Source organism: Lactuca serriola, chromosome 8, assembly GCF_051521515.1.
Source record: "Lactuca serriola cultivar US96UC23 chromosome 8, Lser_US96UC23_V15, whole genome shotgun sequence".
NCBI classification, from domain to species: domain Eukaryota; kingdom Viridiplantae; phylum Streptophyta; class Magnoliopsida; order Asterales; family Asteraceae; genus Lactuca; species Lactuca serriola.
In genome coordinates, this window is record NC_136415.1 from 256,143,410 (window position 1) to 256,153,100 (window position 9,691).

Genomic DNA, 9,691 nt, shown 5'->3' on the forward strand with positions numbered 1-9,691 from the left:
ATAGATCCGTAACATATAATACAAAGGGACCTCAAGGATCCATAAAGTTGCCAAGTGTATAGATCCATCCATCCAAACCATCAAGGTGAACAACTAATTATTACATATAGATTGATGCTTCCTAGAAAGTGGCAAATAAGTTGTTAAATCCTTCAATCAAGACTACATATGAGATCATATTGGCAAATTCGAGTTATAGTGTTTATATGTAACAATAAGAGGAATTTAACATGAGGATTTATTCAATTTGTTTGATGTGATGCAAAAATAAGTATTCGCTACACGAAATCAGATAAATAATTATGAAAAAATGCTTCAAAATAAATTTGCATACATAATTTACTAATGAAATTTCGTATCTAAATTAAGAATAACTACAAAATGGCTATGTAATCACAATATGTAATATACATTGAATTAAAAAAATTAAGGTTAAAATTTTGATAAAAGCTTCTAGCTTAAAAATTATAAAAATTGCTCTAAATAAAATTGTGTAAATAAAAAAAAATTAGTGTACCTAGACTAATATCTCGGAACTCGAAAGTTATAAAAAATTCATATTTTAATAAAAGTTTATACAATTAAACTATGAAAATTTTATGTCAAAAAAATAACGTTTTTAAAACTTTAATTATTTTCAACACCCTCCAAAAAAAAAATTGAATTGCGCCAAATAATTTGAATTCCCCCCCAAATTCTCCCTCTTTCCCCGTTTAGGTTTCCCCAAATAATTATAAATATCAGTGAAAAGTGAAAACCCACCTCCGAACGCCCAAATCAACCACCTCACCATTGACGGCGGTTCCTTGCGGCAGTTCTTTGCCATCACCTAACGCCCACATCCACTCCCTTACCCGCCGCCGCTAACCATCACAGCACATAGAAAAAGCGAATTCAGAACCTTTTTTAGTGACCCCAAAATCTCACCCATGTCGACTGGAATCGATTCATTTGATATTTTTTGCAGGGTTTTGGACATATAGTAATAGTGTTTTTTAGTCAAACAGCATCATAAATGTTTATTTGTTCTAATCTAATGTGGTTTAGTTTGTTTGCTCAGAGTTGCATCTTACGATTTTATTATTGATTTATGCAATGTGCTAGACTTATTTACTTGTGGTATCTTGTGTATTTATTCTAGGAACAGCCTTCGAAGTATTTTCAATGCATCAACATTTGGGGTTTCAGGGCCAACTAATATGAAGGTGGGATTTGGTGTTGTTTGGAATCTTTTTGGGGCTGTCCGTTCATCTAGACATTCAACTACTGTGGGATTCGAGAACACCAATATGCATCAATAAACAATCGTTGGCTATCTCTATATTAATGGCGCTTGGACCTCTCAATTTCTCTCTCGTTCTCTAGTTTCTAAGGAAAATTACACTAATTGTTACTTTTTTCTTTGCTTTCAAGTGTAATCCCACATAGTTGCAAAAGTCATTTACCTTTCTTGGATGTTTTCATGCTCATTTTGAAGCAATCATAATTCATATATTTTTGCTTTTGTTGTTCATCACTGATTTTCTTTTGATGATTCATTTTTCATTTGGGGTTGTCATCTTTGTTGTTTGCTTATGGGAAAATGACTTGTAAGAGTAACTAAGTATTAGACTTGTAAAAAAATACCATTGAACTTTTTTTTGTACACATATTACCAATCAACTATAGCTTGTTTACACATATGATCATTAAACTTCCCATATGTTCAACAAATACCATTATGTTACCGGTAATAGTAGGTCACCTGCCACGTGGCATGCCATGTGGTTACTGACGTGGATTTTATTGTATATTATATACACATTATACCATTAAACTATTTTTTGTTTACATTTTACTATCAAACTTTTTGTACACATTTTACCATTAATCTTATATAATTTATTCAAAAAATATCATTTCAAAAAATACATATTTTTACATAAAATGGGTTTTCCATCACCTATTGTGACCCCCTGATTTTGTAAGGTTTGGGGGAAAGTGTTTGTTTTTGACAATGATACTAAGCATTTTCTTTTACAACTACATTGTGAATTTATATTGGTCATACATCGAATGAAACCCACAAAGTTTGAACTTTAGAATTCTATCTGGAGTGGCGAAGAAATACACAATTGTTCATTATTTTAACTAATGTCTAATAAACATATTCTTATAAGTCATTTTCTTAGGAAACTACGTTTGAGGCACACTTATAAACTCATGAAATATTTTGTACATGTTACCTTATTATAATCCCCCTTCTTCTTGATTATGGTCGATGATTAAAAAAGTGCATTGAAATTATGTCGTTGTTTACCGATAGGAAAATGACTTATAATGATAAGTTTAATAAAATTTAGAAAATCAGTAAAATCCACATCAGGTGATGGGAAACCTACTTTTATGTAATAATTTGTATTTTTTGAAATGATATTTTTTTTCAATAAATTATATAACATTAATGGTAAAATGTATATAAAAAAGTTTAATGGTAAAATGTGTACAAAAAAAAAGTTTAATAGTATAATGTGTACAAAAAATAGTTTAATGGTATAATGTATACATAATAAACAGTAAAATCCACGTCAGCAGCCACATGGCATGCCACGTGGGATGCTACGTGGCTGATGACCTGTTATTACCGGTAATATAATGGTATTTTTTGAACAAATGTGAAGTTTAATGGTCATATATGTACAAAAGTTATAGTTGATTAGTGATGTGTATACAAAAAAAAGTTCAATGGTATTTTTTGTAAGAGTCTAATACTTTGTTAACCTTACAAGTCATTTTCCCTTTGCTTATAGATATCATTTTAAATTGACATCAAGGGATGACTCTCATTTTTCTGTCTTTGTTACACTCATGATTATAAATCTTATTTGTTGGTACGTGGACTATAAATCAGATAAAAATAATAGAAAAAAAACAGTAAAAGACCTGGTTGTATGCATAAGCACCGGATTATTTAATCAGTCAACATAGCATCCAAGTTGTATAAGGCTATGCGGGGTGGAAGGTGCCAAGCCAAGTGCCAAGAATGCCAAGTATATTGAAACGCCGCCTCCTAGCTCTCGCTAGGGGGCTCGCCATCTTTGAGTCGTTATGGTGTTAGCGAGCTTAAAGAAATTCATTGAAATTCATTGATTGGTTTCATGCAAAATGCTACAGTTTTATTTCTTTTTTTGAACGGCTTTATTTGGTTACAGCTTTATTTGCATGACAATAAAAAACAAAACTCATATCTATCACAATATATATATATATATATATATATATATATATATATATATATATATATATATATATATATATAACAAAACTCATATCTATCCCAATAAAAATTATTTGTTTATTAAAATAAAGTAAATAAATTAAATTACATAAAATAAATAGAAAAAACATATTTATTAAAATATAGTAATTAAATTAAATTAGAAAAAAGAAAATACAAAAAATTGAGTGCTAAGAGTGTTACCACTTCTTACAAAATATTAAGTGTAAGTGTTAAATAAAAAAAATGATGTGACATTAAAAATACTTATGTGGCAAGGTGCCAAGAATGCCACCACTCTTCTTAGTCTAAAAGAACCTGGTTTGCTTGTAAACCGGGCAATATGATTGCACAAAGCCTGCATGTTTAGCATGAAAGGACCCGTTTTGCTTATAGAAACTGAGATATATTACATAAATATGACTCGGTTGGTAAACCGGGTTTTATTCGGATTTTCACATAAGACTTGCCCCATAAAAGACCCGGTTGCAAACCGGGATATATTAAGCTTTTAACCGGGTTTTTTAGCCATTTTTGTAGTAGTGACGTCATATGATTACATTTTATGAATTATTCTACACCAAAAGGCTAAAAATCTTACAACGAATAACAATTTCTACTTTGCATTCTTGAAGAATGATATACAAAAAATCATTCTTAAGTAAAATACATGAAAAAATAAGAATATGCTGATTTTTCATGAAGTTGAGAGCAACAAATTTCATGGTCTTCTTCTTCTTCTGATCTCACATGTTCATTGAGAGCATCAAAACACATTTGTTCTTTGATTCTTGAATGTCGAACTGTTGTTATGTATGAAATTATTTTGGCTTCTTGAATGTCAAAATATTTGGTATTTTTGAAACAATCTTGGATTCTTTTATCATTCTTGGCTTTATGAAACTGCCAAACAAATATCAAAAATATCAACATCAACTTTATTCAACATTTTATATTGCAACCAAGTTCATATGACAATCCAAAAAAACAAAATTCACGAATTACTACTCAAATCTTCCTAAACATAATGCATACCATATTGTTTTTGTTATAAGATATATTCTAATAAAATGATTTGCTTTATATTCTAACAGAATGACCATGTTTAATTTTTGTTTTCACCATTAATAGATCGTTAACCTACAATACTATTCTAAAATAATGATGTAAATTCTAATTGAATGATGTATATTCTAACATAATAGGTATATGTTCTTTTAGCAAAACTAATGACGATATTAAAAGTTGAATAACTATAAAAAATAAGATACAAACTTTTTTCAATTCTATTACCTATTCAACCTTGTTCGTTTGATTCATAAAGCAATTAATGTAACCTTATTCCTGAAATTTTTTGATGTAAGTAGTAATATACATAAAAACCAACTCCAATCCACAAGAACAAAATGAAAAAATTGACAAAATTTGATAACTTACACTTTAGCTATCCTATGGAGCCCTTGGCCCATAAAATCAAGAAAAAAAATCATTTATTTATTTCATAGTCTATTCATTAAGACTGCATAAACACGAATAACTTTTCATTTGAATTAAAAAATTTGGGAAAAATATTACTTACGATAATAGCACAATTAATTGGAAGAAACTAGTATCTTACGGAGATTACATATCCACAAAAAAGGTAATACTATTTCTAAATGCAAATATGAATGCATTATGAAAATGTAATTACATGAAAGAAAAAAATACTAATGTGAACATCTTCGAGAATGAGAGTGAAGAACGAACATCACAATCCACCTTTATTGTTGGCGGCTGTTAATATAAAGAGTGCATAAGAAATTGCTTGTCGGCTGTTGTTAACATCTTCATGAATGAGAAACCTCTAATCGACGACGATTGGAATGAAACAATGGTGCTAGTGGGGTGAAGACGATGCTATGTCAACGAGTATATAAGAAACTGCTTATAGATTTATAGGGATATGATTAGATTTTAATTTTGGAATTTATTTAATATTTATGTAATATTACTAATCCACCCTTATTGATTTAATTAATGGTTTAATTTTTACTAAATTGTGATTGGTTCCTACAACCACATAATAATTGTCCATCCACATTTGAACCTCTCTCTCTCTCTCTCTCTCTATATATATATATATATATATATATATATATATATATATATATATATATATATATATTCCATTAATTTAATTAAAAACGATTACATAGCTAAAAACGATATTAAATCACTGCAAAATAAGACTAGTCGTAATATTTTTTCATGATTTCCACTTTAGTCCTCAAAAATATATCGAGCTTTTTTCCAGTGACATAATCGATGTTTTTTTGTTAAAAAATTCACGTCGTACCTTTTTGTTTTTCTTTTCGCGCTCTCCGCTTCATCTCGAGCTTTCTTTTTCCCCTCCAAATTCTCATTTTCAAAATTTAAATGATTTTCGAAATTCAAATTATAAATTCGAAACTACTAGCTACCTTTTGAATATTATTTCCACTTTTGATTTCTGATGTATTCACCAAAAACCCTCTGTTTTTCACCTTATTTCCACTCATCGGGCGACTACCTCTTCAAGCTCGAGTTCATCATCTTCATTCAAATCAAGCCCAAAATGTGCATCTGATGAAGTAGTGTAACTTGTCTTTGAAATTTTGGTTATTTTCGAACCACCTTCTTCACTAATATACTTTTTTTTTACCCATTTTAGGGAGGCGGGTGTAATGCCATGATTTTTCACTTTATATATATATATATATATATATATATATATATATATATATATATATACACCTTTTAACAAGATAATGCAACAAAAGTCTTATTTTTAGTTTATTTAAAACATCACAAACGTTACTTAAAAATCTTTAAAAAACAACCCACACCAAAGTATAAGTTCGCAAAAACCAAAAGTAGAAGAGAGCTCGAGACATATCTAAGATGATATCATCGCTCATATAACATCTAAGATAAAGCTACCTAAAAAGTTCTCATCCTCACTAAGACATCATCCATACTACATGTAACATCCCGATTTCTTGGTATGAGATTTATTCCATTTATTCATGATTTTCCTTTGGAACACGGCGTGGTGAAGCCTCACCATGACATGTTGAGGAACTTCTGGGTCGTGTGTTTTTATGGACCACCATGACGTGTTGGTGGGCAAACACGACATGTTAGCGGCTGGTTGAGAAAACCCTAAATTTTAGGGTTTTGCACCCTATATAATCTCCTTAATTATGAAGGGTTGGTCTTTTATCAACCTCCAATTCCCTATATCGACCCTTGAGAATCCAAATCATCTTTCCCTCTTATTTGTGAGCTAGTGTGGTGTTTTTGGAGCCAAAGAAGAAAGAAGTTGGAAGACGGAAGAAGGATCCAACAAGCAAGCTCTCATCTTTCAGTTTGACACTCTTCTGGACCTTTTTAAATGTCCAAGATCCGATTATTATTCCTCTATGTTGCTAGATCTTGAGCTTTGTCCCTTTTACTTGTTGTTCTTGAGTGAGGGAATGTTTGGATCTCATAAAGTTAGTAACTTTATGAATCTCTAGGTTTAGGTGACCTTGTAGAGTCTTGGATCTGGCTTATAGTCGAGTTTTGATGTCATTCATGAAGAGTAGGTCATAAATCCCTATTTTGACCTGTTTTGGGTTCAAGTCATGCATTAGACATACATGTCTATAAAGGACCTACCTTTAGGATGTACCGTTGGAGCAAAAACACATGAACTCTCTCGTATCATTATTGTAACCGCACCGACCATCTGAATTTTCACACATTTTTGCAATCCTTTATTTCCAACCATCTTAGCTCGAATCCTCCCCTCAATGCTTTGATGAGTTCTCTCCCCAGCTCATTTATTAAATGAAATACATCCAACACCGTCGTTACGATAACTTCGTCATCGCATGAGTAGTCATCCCAATTGAAATTAGCCGGCTCGGTATGTACACCATTAATGCACGACTTATTAGTCCGGGAAATCAGACACTGTATTTCATGAGCAAAATCAGGAACTCTATTACAATTAAAGTGTATACTTAGGTTCACATTCTGATCCGAGAAATTTAGAGGCAAACTTTCAATGGAGATGTTATGGTTCACCCTCGGGTAATCGGAGGTTGGGCCGATAGCAGTATAAACGTCGTAGTCTATGAGGAAGATACTCCTTTTGTAGGTCATATTAGGATATATTAACAACCGTATTCCAAATTAATAGAATGAATATCCTGATCTGTAAGTCCCAAACTATGGATCCAAATCAGTAATCAATAAGATAATAGCAATCAAATAGAGTGTTAGAAGGAGTAGAAGAAGAATCAAAGCAAGCATGCACACATTTATATCATATAAATGCCAAGTACACCCTGTCACACATACACTGTTCATCTGTACCATTGACAAACCGACACAACCATTTATATACAACCCACACCAATACATATGAGTGCAGCCGCACTGATGAGACAAAGAATCAAGTGTTGATTGAATTAGAATGTAAATTCAAAGTAAGATTGAAAGATTTGAACACCGATGTAAATATGATCTATTTGGCTCTATTACGCTTTTTCAGTTTTACAGAGCACAAGTGAAAATTCTGTAAAGATTTCGTACAAAAAATATACTAAGGACTAAACATGATGTTTCGAAGTCTTCAATTTATGAGAAGTGTAATGGAGTATAGCAAAACTCTTCGAACCTCAGTATACCAAGAAATAATTTTCTTCAACTCCTTCTTGTCTCCTTCATCGTTCTTCTTGCAGTGGTTCATACGAACAATCAAGTTCGTATATTGAGATGTAGAATATCTCTCCACTTCGATAGTATGCAATAAAAACCGCTTCGCTTTTCCAGCTTTATCCTTTCCAACAAAAACTATCCCAAATGGCTTAAGACAGATTTCTCCATCAGCATATTTCTTTAACTCAGCATGTGTCTTTGAAGGTGCCATTGGAGCATTTATCTCCATTCCCTTGGCAGTTGCCAACTCCACATCAGTTAGAGCTAGACACTCATAGTAATTCTCAATGAAGATCTTGATGTGAGAAACTCCAAGTTTGAATTCCTCTGGATCTGTGTTTTGAAGAAAAGAAAAAGATTTGTCTTTCAAAAGCAATGCAACTTGTATAAGGTCATACAAGTTCATCAGAGGAAAATCTGCAATCGTGAATTCGCATGTTTTTCCATTCGCCCTAGAAACCACATACTTGATATTTTGGACTGTGTTTTCAAAAACCACATCCTTTTTCATGCTTATCACCTTCTTAATCTTGATCAGTGACCAAACATCCTTAGGAGCTTTGCCAAGTACCACATGAAAAAGAATTTTCATATGAGTCCCTTCATCTTTCTCTTTGAAATTCCCTTCAGCTTTGAATTGAGGCATGATAAACATGATCTCATTTATAGGGAATCCAGCTGGCAAACATCAGAATTTGTGATCACATAACTTTTCTTAGGCTTCTTTTCGAATGTATACATGTGATTGAAAGCAACCTTGGCTTCGATTGTTTCATTGTTATAGTGTTTTGCCGGATCACCTTTATCCATCCCCTTCGGATCATTAGCCCTCTAAGCCATTATACTTTGAACGATTCTAAGCTTTTAAATCTCAGCTTCAGCCTCAACCTTCTTTTCTTCTTTAGATTTTTCCACAAGAATTGATTTTCCTTTGTCTGTAGTTACCTCTTTTGGCTTCGAACCACTTCCTCCAGATTCCAAAGGTTTACCAATTACAATTCCTTTCGAAATTGTTCTTGTAATTGGCAATGTTGTTATGGTTGTTGAGGTCACTGGTTCAGCAGACACTATCACTGGTTTAGTTGAAGGGATGTTTGAAGAGAATACCTTGCCCACCACTTTCGCTTCTTCTTCTGCTGACTTCCTTTCTCCCCCTTGCACCCCTGTGAAAACAGGAGGAGCAGTAGTTGAGGGAAGAAGACTGGATATGCGAAATAGTGGGGCAAGTTGCTTGTTAAGTATGGCTTTGAATTGCACAAACTTCTGGGATAAAAATTCTGGAGTAATCAACGGGGACGAAACCGTTTTCGTTGAGATCTCCTTCAATTCCTTTAGCAACTTCATCACACCTTCAAAATTTTCACTTTCGGATTTGGAGAGTTGATTTATTTGAGGACTCAAACCTTCATATAGCTTGACAAAACGAGTTACAACATCACAAATGATATCGACCTTCTGATATAAGGACGCATAATCATGTTGAACATAAAGAATTTCCTTTTTCATATCTTCACGAAGTTTGTGAATTTGTGAGTTAACGTCCTCCTTCACCTTCTTCACCTCCTGAACAAAAAGAACATGACGTTCTTTTGTTATGCTTTTCAAATTCTTAACTTCTCCCATAAAATCAGATCTGAGAGTTTTAACACGAAGCTCAGAATTCTGATCTGTGTAATCAACCTTCTCTAAAATAGCAGACTCTGAGGC

The 9,691-nt window shown here is 32.4% G+C and overlaps 1 long non-coding RNA gene across 1 annotated transcript; it reads left to right on the forward strand.

Annotated features, from left to right (window-relative positions):
* The first annotated feature begins 756 nt into the window (after positions 1–756).
* LOC145069118 (uncharacterized) lies at positions 757–1,513 on the forward strand. Its single transcript, XR_013689299.1, has 2 exons — positions 757–982; positions 1,142–1,513. It is a non-coding gene; the product is annotated as an uncharacterized LOC145069118 (long non-coding RNA).
* Positions 1,514–9,691: the final 8,178 nt, after the last annotated feature.